General features: G+C 48.1%; 1 protein-coding gene across 1 annotated transcript in view; it reads left to right on the top strand.

Moving 5' to 3' along the window:
• Positions 1 to 571: 571 nt before the first annotated feature.
• Positions 572 to 12,370, top strand: part of LOC141205000 (uncharacterized) — a 59,319-nt gene continuing 47,520 nt past the window's right edge. Inside the window, exon 1 of the mRNA XM_073664054.1 lies at positions 572 to 658. The gene's annotated coding sequence lies outside the window, so the exon portion shown is untranslated. The remainder of the gene's footprint in view (positions 659 to 12,370) is intronic.

Consider the following 12,370-nt stretch of genomic DNA (forward strand, 5'->3'; position numbering starts at 1 on the left):
CGCGGCTCTGCTCCGTACACCTCGTACACACGCGGCTCTGCTCCGTACACCTCGTACACACGCGGCTCTGCTCCGTACACCTCGTACACACGCGGCTCTGCTCCGTACACCTCGTACACACGCGGCTCTGCTCCGTACACCTCGTACACACGCGGCTCCGCTCCGTACACCTCGTACACACGCGGCTCCGCTCCGTACAACTCGTACACACGCGGCTCCGCTCCCTACACCTCGTACACACACGGCTCTGCTCCGTACACCTCGTACACACGCGGCTCCGCTCCGTACACCTCGTACACACGCGGCTCCGCTCCGTACACCTCGTACACACACGGCTCTGCTCCGTACACCTCGTACACACGCGGCTCTGCTCCATACACCTCGTACACACGCGGCTCTGCTCCGTACACCTGGTACACACGCGGCTCTGCTCCGTACACCTCGTACACGCGGCTCTGCTACATCCACACTGTAAACCCCTCCTGACCCCACACATAAACTTCAGCTCATCCAGCACCATGACAACCAGCACAGCAGAGTCCTGCATCCACTGAGGCCCCTGATCATGTGACCCCTGACTCCTCCCCTCCTGTGACCTCATCACAGCTCCTGTGCGCACAGAGCAGCCATATATGTGGTGGCGGCTCTGCAGGTGGAGGTATGTGGAGACCCCATTACTGGGCGCAGGGGGCATTAACCCCTTCAGCACGGAGACTCTTTTGGGGTCTTGTGTTGCCCCTTTATAAGAATCATAAGGTTTTTGTTCTGTTTCCTGTAATAGATACATACGACCCAACTATAGAGACAGGAAGGGAGGAAACGTATTGTTCTCATAGTACAGGACCCCTTTACTGGCCCCACAGTGTAATGCCCCCATTATGCCCCTTATGCAGTATGTATGATGCCCCCACAGTGTAATGCCCCCATTATGCCCCTTATGCAGGATGTATGATGCCCCCCACAGTGTAATGCCCCTATTATGCCCCTTATGCTGGATGTATGATGCCCCCACAGTGTAATGCCCCCATTATGCCCCTTATGCAGGATGTATGATGCCCCCACACAGTGTAATGCCCCCATTATGCCCCTTATGCAGGATAGAGCCTAGAGAAAATGGAGTAGAGGACACCCAAACAATCAGAAACAAGGAAAAACTTATTTCAATTTAAAAACACTTTTATTAGATAGAAAAATTAAAAGAGTTTCCTTTTCAATATATATATGTGACACTAATAGAAAGAGGTCATACAGGGTAAGAGAAACACACATAGCAGTTACGGCAACTCGTTTGTGGGTCCCCCGGGAGAATAATGCAAAAAAACCCTGTCAAAGGGTACAAGATAGCATAGTGTGTATGCAATGTATACCATTATAGGGCGTAAGTAAGAGTTCAGAGTCAAAAAACAGGAGAAAAATGGCCACCACTCAGATAAGAGAAATAATGGCCAGGATACAGAGACAATGCATAGTATAGGACTCACCCATGGGGACTAGGGTAACCACGTGGCCGTACTGCAGCCCCGACGCGCGTTTCGCGTGGCTTCCTCGGGGGGCTGTGGTTGTGGATGGGGTGGGCACCTTTAAATATACCTCAGGATGCAGCGCTGATTAGTGCAGCGCATGTGGAGCGACAACATCCCCCCATACCGCGTCACGTCCGGCCAATTTCCCGGGGAAGCGCGGGCAGCGACATACTAAAATGATGTCACCGCCCACACCTCCCACGTACGGAAGCCCGACGGGACGCGGCCAAGGGAGGGCGGCGCTGCACATGCGCGGCTCAGCCGCCGCCATGGCGGGTGAGGGCAAAGAAAAGGGCAAAAAACATACATTGTTGCGAGTTGGATATGGGACAAGATATGGACACGGTGAGTGTCCCATTCATGCCTAAACAGCACAATAATATCACCATAAGTATGCATCAGTGTGAATAAAACAGGGAGCATATTTGCCCATACATAGTGCAGCAGTGGTTATCACATTTACACAGAACGACAGGGACAGGCAAGTTTAAATGTATAGTGTAGTATATATTGCCAAATTGAAGGCATGTGGAGAGTCCAGTAGTTGCACAGTTGTCACCATTCACGGGAATCGTGTCATCAAGAGCCGGGGTGCATGATAAGTAACAATAAATTGGCTCCTAAAAATTATTTGTAACGATGAATATTCATAAGCACTATAGGTGCCCATCCCACATTCGTCCGAAACTCATCCTAAATAGTGCGGAGGTATAGATGGTGGTGCCTAAATATGAAGAAATGATAAAGAGAACAGAAAAATAAATAAAAAAATAGAAACATATATAATACTAAAATGAAAATCCACATTTAAAAACGAAGGAGAGGAGAACTCACAAGAATGAAGAGAAACTGTTGTATTCATTGAGACCGCCAGGGGTCACCGTATCCAAAATCGCAATCCAGCGGCACTCCAACTGCGCCAAGATGCGTTTGTAATCGCCTCCCCTAGTACCCAAATGTACCATATCGATACCAATAAACTTAAGGAGGGAGGGGTCGCAGTTATGGCGCAGTCTGAAGTGCCGCGGGACAGTCTTAAGTGTTGACACATCCAACACATCCTTTGCGGCCACCACATCCCTAACGTGTTCCCTAACACGAACCCGGAATTCACGAGACGTGAGTCCCACATAGTTCAAATTACATGGACAAGTGGCCATATAAATATCGTGTGTAGAACTGCAAGAGATGTGATGGGTGATTTTAAATTCCCTGCCATGATTGGTGGAAAAAGATTTAGCCCTAGTGATATTACGACAGGCCATGCATGATCCACAAGGATAACATCCCCATCGCGATTTAGTTATCCCAAATGGGGTTGGCGTAGGGACCACATAGTGGCTCCTGACTAGTGAGTCCTTCAAACTTTTTCCTCTTCTGGCTGTCATTAAAGGTCTGTCAGGTAGGATCCTGCCAAGCACCGGTTCCGTTTTGAGGATGGACCAGTGCTTCTCAAGGATCCCCCGAATGGTCTGCCAGTGGCTGTTATACGTTGATATAAATCTTAATGGAGGATCTCTTTCATACGATCTGCCAACACTAGTCAAGAGGAGATCACGTGGGGTCCCCTTATCACGTCTGTAGCCTCTCTTAATGCTCTGTGCACTGTAGCCCCGTTCCTGAAATCTTTGGCGCAGGTCCCGAGACTGAGACTCAAACGCCATATCGGTAGAACAAATGCGTTTGGTTCTAAGATACTGTCCAACAGGAATGGCCCGAATAGTAGCCGGTGTATGGGCTGATGTTGCATGCAAAAGTGCATTGACCGATGTTTTCTTACGAAACACGTCGGTCTGAAGTAAGCCATCCTGCTGGACAGTAATACCGATATCCAAAAAGTCTATGTGGGTAGAGTTCCATGTATACGTAAGTCTGATGTTCATTTGATTAATATTAAGAAAAGTAATGAAGTTGTGAAGCTCAGCCTCGGAACCCTGCCAAATAATAAAAATGTCGTCTATGTATCTATACCAGCACTGCGCATGGGAGGCGGCGCACGCGCCATCGCCGAGAACCTCCCTCTCCCAAAAACCGAGAAAGAGGTTGGCGTAAGATGGCGCACATGCCGCACCCATCGCAGTGCCACGTTTCTGAAGAAAAAAACGGTCTTTTAATGTGAAAAAGTTGTGGGTAAGTATGAATTCCAGTAGTTCGAGGACCAGTGCACGAAGTGAGGCATCCAGACTGCTAGTCTCAAGAAAAAAACTTACTGCACGCAATCCATCTGTGTGGCCAATGCTGGTATATAATGATTCAACGTCAACAGCCACCAGCAGACTACCCGGATCAAGATATACACCATCAATTTTACCGAGGACATCTCCAGTGTCCCTGACATAGGAGGGCAACGTCTCCACAAGTGGATGTAAATAATGCTCAATAAATTTACAGATAGGGTCACATAGCCCTCCAATGCCAGAGACAATGGGACGTCCCGGTGGGTCCAAGAGATTTTTATGAACCTTAGGGAGTAGGTAGAACGTGGGAACTATTGGGTGTTTGGTACAAAGGCCATCAAAAACTTTTTTAGGGATAATGCCCTGTTCATATGCCCGCTCCAAAATGTCGAGAAGGTCGGCACTGAAGGATATCATGGGATTATTAGGTAAAGTATCATAGGACGCACGGTCCCTAAGGAGTTTGAAGGCCTCCTTTTCATACTTCACAACCGGCCACATCACAACATTTCTCCCCTTGTCCGCAGGTTTAAAAACTACATCTTTAAAAGATTGTAGTTCTTTCAAAGCTTCTTTCTGTTGGATTGTAAGGTTGTGGTGTTTGGGTCCACCCGATAGGGCCCTAAGGTCCCTACTAACCAATTTATTAAATATCTCCACCTGTGGGCAGAGGGAGAAGGGGGGAAATGTGGTAGATCTGGCCAGAATAGAACACGGGAAAGTACCTGTGTTAACGGAGTTGCCCTCTCCCTCTAGCTCTTCCAGAGCCGATAGAGCCTCTCTCTCCAGGGTCGTGTCAGGATTCATATCAAACGTTGGTTTCATGTGTAATCTACGTAGAATTACTTTTCTAAGGAAAAGCTGTAAGTCCTTCAATACTGTGAAGAAATTATAACCGTTAGTCGGAACAAAAGTCAATCCCAAAGAGAGTACTTCAATCTGGCAGTCAGAAAGAGTGTGTGTGGACAAATTAATTACCTCTAATTTATTTGGTTTTGATTTTTTCTCCAGAGAGTGGGGGGGTGTCAATTTACGTTTTGAGTAGGTTTTACCCCTTAATTGTCCATGCTGTTTGTCATTCACAAATTTAGTGCCACCGACATTGGATTGATTACTTGTGGAGGTCCCTTCATCCATAGAGGATAATGATGACACTGAGCTCCACCGATTCTCCCATGTTTGTCTATTGGGGCCCTTGTGTCCTCTCCACTTGTAGACCCGTTTGGAATTAAAATCAGAGAGATCCCTCTGATATTTTTTGGTTTTGGTAGCCACTATTTCCTTTTCCCACTTCACAAAATCAGAATCCAAATCAGTATTGAATTTATTCCATCCCTCAGGGGTCAATTTAGTAGATATCAAATTTTGGAGACGATCAATCTCTGTCTCAATAATTTGTAAAGAAGACTCATTAGATTTGATCAAAAGCTCCATAAAGCCCTTGGAGCATACCGAGGACAGTTTTTCCCATTGGGTCTTTAGTGCATCATCATCAAAGTTATGTGCTGGAAAAACCTGGATCCGTAGACCCCTGGGGATCAGTCCCCTAATGATGTAGCGCTCAAGAAACGCTTTGTTCCACCAAAGGCGGATTTTTTTGTTATACAGGGTTCTCAATTCATCAAGTAAGTCCTCATTCTCCCTCGTATTTAAAACCACGGTGGTTTCCTCCCCGAAGACCTTATTAAGTTGCGTGAGCCACGTCTGCTCACGTATTTTGTGATCCATCTGTTCAGATCCACACGCTGTGAAAAGACACAGTATCAGCAAATGACAAAAAATCCTGAGGTATATTTAAAGGTGCCCACCCCATCCACAACCACAGCCCCCCGAGGAAGCCACGCGAAACGCGCGTCGGGGCTGCAGTACGGCCACGTGGTTACCCTAGTCCCCATGGGTGAGTCCTATACTATGCATTGTCTCTGTATCCTGGCCATTATTTCTCTTATCTGAGTGGTGGCCATTTTTCTCCTGTTTTTTGACTCTGAACTCTTACTTACGCCCTATAATGGTATACATTGCATACACACTATGCTATCTTGTACCCTTTGACGGAGTTTTTTTGCATTATTCTCCCGGGGGACCCACAAACGAGTTGCCGTAACTGCTATGTGTGTTTCTCTTACCCTGTATGACCTCTTTCTATTAGTGTCACATATATATATATTGAAAAGGAAACTCTTTTAATTTTTCTATCTAATAAAAGTGTTTTTAAATTGAAATAAGTTTTTCCTTGTTTCTGATTGTTTGGGTGTCCTACTCCATTTTCTCTAGGCTCTATGTTCGATTAAGGAGTACCCTGTTTATTGTACTATGCATCATGGTGTTTGATCCAATTTTTTGCCCTTATGCAGGATGTATGATGCCCCCACAGTGTAATGCCCCCATTATGCCCCTTATACAGGATGTATGATGCCCCCACACAGTGTAATGCCCCCATTATGCCCCTTATGCAGGATGTATGATGCTCCCACACAGTGTAATGCCCCCATTATGCCCCTCATGTAGGATGTATGATCCCCCCACACAGTGTAATGCCCCCATTATGCTTCTTATGTATTATGTATGATGCCCCCATTATGCCCCTCACAATGTGATGCCCCCATTATGCCCCTTATGCAGTATGTATGATTCCCCCCACACAGTGTAATGCCACCATTATGCCCCTCACACAGTGTGATGCCTCCATTATGCCCCTTATACAGTACTAGATGGTGGCCCGATTCTAATGCATCGGGTATTCTAGAATAGGTATGCGGTCGACCGGGCGCAGTCAGCAGAGCTGTGTTTAAATTTTGAGCCAAAATCGCTGATTGGTCGAGGCCGGCAACCGTGACCAATCAACAAAGCGGTGTTAAAATTTGGCGCCTATATCGCTGATTGGTCGAGGCCGGCGGCCGCGACTAATCAGGAGAGCGGGATTTAAATTTGGCGCCAATAATGCTGATTGGTCGCGGCCAGTAAACGTGACCAATGAGCAGAGCGGTATTTAAATTTGGCGCCAATTATGGTGATTGGTCTCGGCCGAGACCAATTAGCACAGCGGTGTTTAAATTTGGCACTAATAATGCTGATTATTCGAGACCGGTAACCACGACCAATCAGCAGAGCGGTGTTTAAATTTGGCGCCAATTTCGCTGCTTGGTCGCAGCCGGCCACCTCGACCAATCATCGAAGCGGTGTTTAAATTTGGCACCAATATGGCTGATTGGTCGCAACCACCGGCCGTGACCAATCAGCAGAGCGGTGTTTAAATTTTGCGCCAATACTGCTGATTGATCTCGGCCGGCGTCCTCGACCAATCAGCAGAGCGTTGCTTAAATTTGGCGCCAAAATCGCTGATTGGTCGAGGCCGCTGTCCGCGACCAATCAGCAATTTTGGCACAAAATTTAAACAACGCTCTGCTGATTGATCGCGTCCGTCAGCCGCGACTAATCCGCGATTTTGGGGCCAAATTTAAACCCCGCTCTGCATCGCTCTGCTGATTGGTCGAGGCCGGCGGCCGCGACCAATCAGCAGAGCGGGGTTTAAATTGGGCGCCAATAATGCTGATGGGTCGTGGCCGGCGACCGCGACCAATCAGCAGAGCGTTGTTTAAATTTGGCACAAAAAACGCAGATTGGTCACGGCCGGTGGTTGCGACCGATCAGCAGAGTGAGGTTTAAATTTGGCACCAATACTGCTGATTGATCTCGGCCAGCGACCGCGATCGATCAGCAGAGCGGTGTTTAAATTTGGCGCCAAAATCGCTGATTGGTCGCAGCTGGAGTCCGCGACCGATCAGCAGAGCGTTGTTTAAATTTGGGGCCAATCTCGCTGATTGGACGCGTCTGGCGTCCGCGACCAATCAGCAGAGCGTTGTTTACATTTTGCACCAATACTGCTGATTGATCTCGGCCAGCGACCACAATCAATCAGCAGAGCGGTGTTTAAATTTGGCGCCAAAATCGCTGATTGGTCACAGCTGGAGTCCACGACCAATCAGCAGAGCGTTGTTTAAATTTGGCGCCAAACTCGCTAATTGGTCGCGGATGGTGTCCGCGACCAATCAGCAGAGCGTTGTTTAAATTTTGCGCCAAGCTCGCAGCAGAAGTGTTTAAATGTGGCAGTAAGATCGGTGATTGGTCGCGGCCGCTATTTAAATGTAGCGCCCAAATCGGTGATTGGTCGCGGGCAGCGGCCGCGACCAATCAGCAGAGCGGTGTTTAACTTTAGCGCCAAGATCCCTGATTGGTCGCGCTCTCCGCACGCGACCAATCCGCGAATCGTATTGGTGAGGAGCAGGGAGCGGAATCGTATTGGTGAGGACCGGGGAGCGCCGCTGCCTGTGCGGGTACTTCCGCTGCGAGAACCCGGGACATGAGCGGGCGCTCAGAGCAGAAGTATCCCGACCCGCAGCGCCGCTCCCCGGTACTCTCTTCACACCCTAGCCGCTGATGTCCCCACAGTATCCTCATGGTGTTACAAAGGTCCGGACATTTGTTTTAAAAATCGGTGATTGGTCGCTGACGCTACCCGCGACCAATCACCGATTTGGGCGCCAAATTTAAATATCGGCCGCGACCAATCAGCACAGCGGTGTTTAAATGTGGAGCCAAGATCGGTGATTGGTCGCGGACGATATTTCAATTTAGCGCCCAAATCGGTGATTGGTCGCGGGCCAAGACAGCGACCAATCACCGATTTGTGCGGCAGATTTAAATAGCGGCCGCGACCAATTGGATGTCAGCGCCGCTCCCCGGTCCTCCCTTCACACCCTAGCCGCCTGGATGTCAGCGGCGCTGCCTGTGCGGATACTTCCACTCCGAGAACCCGGGACATGAGCGAGCGCTCGGAGCAGAAGTATCCCGACCCGCAGCGCCGCTCCCCGGTCCTCCCTTCACGCCCTAGCCGCTGATGTCCCCACAGTATCCGCATGGTGTTACAAAGGTCCGGACATTTGTGTTAAAAATCGGTGATTGGTCGCAGGCGCTGCCCGCGACCAATCACCGATTTGGGCGCTAAATTTAAATATCGGCCGCAACCAATCGCTGATCTTGGCTCCAGATTTAAACACCGCTGTAATGATTGGTCGCAGACGCTATTTAAATCATTACAGCGGTGTTTAAATCTGGAGCCAAGATCGGTGATTGGTCGCGGCCGATATTTAAATTTGGCGCCCAAATCGGTGATTGGTCGCAGGCAGCGCCCGCGACCAATCACCAAGTTTTAACACAAATGTCCGGACCTTTGTAACACCATGCGGATACTGTGGGGACATCAGCGGCTAGGGTGTGAAGGGAGGACCGGGGAGCGACGCTGCGGGTCGGGATACTTCTGCTCCGAGCGCCCGCTCATGCCCCGGGTTCTCGGAGCGGAAGTATCCGCACGGGCAGCTGCGCTGACATCCATGCGGCTAGGGTGTGAAGGGAGGATCGGGGAGCGGCGCTGACATCCAATTGGTCGCGGCCGCTATTTAAATCTGCCGCACAAATCGGTGATTGGTCCCTGTCTTGGCCCGCGACCAATCACCGATTTGGGCGCTAAATTTAAATATCGGCCGCGACCAATCACCGATCTTGGCTTCACATTTAAACACCGCTGTGCTGATTGGTCGCGGCCGATATTTAAATTTGGCGCCCAAATCGGTGATTGGTCGCGGCCGATATTTAAAGTTAAGCACCCCTGTGCTGATTGGTCGCCGACGCTGCCCGCGACCAATCACCGATCTTGGCTCCACATTTAAACACCGCTGTGCTGATTGGTTGCGGCCGATATTTAAATTTGGCGCCCAAATCGGTGATTGGTCACGGGCAGCGTCGGCGACCAATCTGCACAGCGGTGCTTAACTCAGTGATTGGTCGGGTCCGAAGACCGCGACCAATCATCGAATCGTCTTGGTGAGGACCGGGGAGCGGCGCTGCCTGTGCGGCTACTTACGCTGCAAGAACCCGGGACATAGCGGGCGCTCGCAGCAGAAGTATCCTGACCCGCAGCGGCGGGTCAGCGGCGCCGGCGGTCCTTCTGCTGCTACCGGCCGGGAGATGAGCGCCTCGCGGCGCTCATCTCCCGGCTGCATCTCCGTCCCGCAGATGGGTCCAGCGGTCGGGTTCCTTCTGCTGTTGCTGGCCGGGAGATGAGCTCCTCGCGCCGGTCATCTCCCGGCTGCATCGCCGCTCAGCTCCGTCCCGCAGATGAGCCGCTAACGGCCGCCATCTTTTTTCAGAAATCCCGCGGCGCTGATTGGCCGCTGGCGGACCAATGAGCGACGCGGGATTTCCTGGACAGACAGACAGACACACAGACAGACAGACGGGATAAGACAATTATATAGTAGATGTATGATGCACCCACACAGTGTAATGCCCCCATTATGCCCCTTATGCAGTATCTATGATGCCCCCACACAGTGTAATGCCCCCATTATGCCCTTTATGCAGTATGTATGATGTCCCCACACAGAGTAATGTTCCTATAGTACCACCTTCCCCCCACACACACAGTATAATGTTCCCATAATATTGCCTGAGGTCCTGCAGTTGGAATAAGTCCTGAGGTCCTGCACGTGGAATGATTCCTCTGGGATTGGTTTTCCCTTTGCCTGCTCCCCTACATGTAAACCCTCAAGCATGTATGCATGCATGTAGGGGAGCAGGCCTTACCAGATATCGAGGCTTTGTACAGTAATATACCGCATGAGGATGGTATCAGAGGAGTAAGACATTTCTTGAAATCGAGATCAATAGAGTGTAGCAGACATAATGACTTCATGGAGGATCTTTTAACCACTTCGCACCAGAGCCTGTTTTTGCCTTCGTGACCGGGCCAATTTTTACAATTCTGACCACTGTCACTTTATGAAGCAATTACTCTGGAACGCTTCAACGGATCCCCCTGATTCTGAGATTGTTTTTTCGTGACATATTGTACTTCATGATAGTGGTAAAATTTCTTTGATATCACATGCGTTTATTTGTGAAAAAATCGGAAATTTGGCGAAAATTTTGAAAATTTTGCAATTTTCAAACTTTGAATTTTTAAGCCCTTAAATCAGAGAAATATGTCACACAAAATACTTAATAAATAACATTTCCCACATGTCTACTTTACATCAGCACAATTTTGGAACCAAAATTTTTTTTTGTTAGGGAGCTATAAGGGTTAAAAGTTGACCAGCGATTTCTCATTTTTCCAACAAAATTTACAAAAACATTTTTTTAGGGACCACATCATATTTGAAGTCACTTTGAGGGGTCTTTATGACAGAAAATACCCAAAAGTGACACCGTTCTAAAAACTGCACCCCTCAAGGTGCTCAAAACCACATTCAAGAACTTTATTAACCCTTCAGGTACTTCACAGAAATTTTTGGAATGTGGAAGAAAAAAATTAACATTTAACTTTTTTCACAAAAATGTTACTTTAGACCCAATTTTTTTTATTTTCACAGGGGTAACAGGAAAAAATGGACCCCAAAATTTTTTGTGCAATTTCTCTTGAGCGTGCTGATACCCCATATGTGAGGGAAACCACTGTTTGGGCGCACGGCAGGGCTCGGAAAGGAAGGAGCGCCATTAGACTTTTTGAATGTAAAATTTGTCTGAATAATTAGCAGACACCATGTTGCGTTTGGAGAGCTCCTGATGTGACTAAACAGTGGAAACCCCCCACAAGTGACACCATTTTGGAAACTAGACCCCTTAGGGAACATATCTAGATGTGTGGTGAGCACCTTGAACCCCAAGGTGCTTCACAGAAGTTTATAATATTGAGCTGTAAAAATAAAATTTTCACATTTTTCCCACAAAAACGTTTTTCATCCCTTAATTTTCCATTATCATAATGGTAATAGGATAAATTGCACCATTAAATTTGTTGTGCAATTTCTCCTCAACACGCCGATACCCTATATGTGGGGGAAAACCACTGTTTGGGCGCACGGCAGGGTTTGGAAGGGAAGGAGCGCCATTTGACTTTCTGAATGTAAAATTTGTCTGAATAATTAGCAGACGCCATGTTGCGTTTGGAGAGCCCCTGATGTTCCTAAACAGTGGAAACCCCCCACAAGTGACACCATTTTGGAAACTAGACCCCTTAGGGAACTTATCTAGATGTGTGGTGAGCACCTTGAACCCCAACGTGCTTCACAGAAGTTTATAATAATCAGCTGTAAAAATAAAATTTTCACATTTTTCCCGCAAAAACGTTTTTCATCCCTTAATTTTGCATTATCATAAGGGTAATAGGATAAATTGCACCATGAAATTTGTTGTGCAATTTCTCCTGAACACGCCGATACCCCATATGTGGGGGAAAACCACTGCTTTGGTGTACGGCAGGGTTCGGAAGAGAAAGGAGCGCTATGTTGGCTGGGATAGGCAGCAGACACCATGTCACATTTGAAGAGTCGCTGACATGCAGAAACAGCAGAAACCCCCACAAGTGACCCCATTTTGTAAACTACACCTCTCAAGGAATTCATCTAGGGAAGTAGTGAGTATTTTTTAATTTTTAAATTTATACCATTGGGCAGTGAAAAAAGCATAATTATATTTTTACCACAAAAAAATGTTTTACCCTCAGATTTTACATTTTCACACAGGGCAATGGGTAAAAATGGTGCCGAAATGTGTCACACAATTTCTTCTAAAAGTGCCAATACCCCATATGTGGCTGTATCGTACCGCTCA

This window comes from Phyllobates terribilis, unplaced genomic scaffold (assembly GCF_046119375.1).
Source record: "Phyllobates terribilis strain yellow unplaced genomic scaffold, ASM4611937v1 Scaffold_136__1_contigs__length_4911898, whole genome shotgun sequence".
In the NCBI taxonomy this organism is placed as follows: domain Eukaryota; kingdom Metazoa; phylum Chordata; class Amphibia; order Anura; family Dendrobatidae; genus Phyllobates; species Phyllobates terribilis.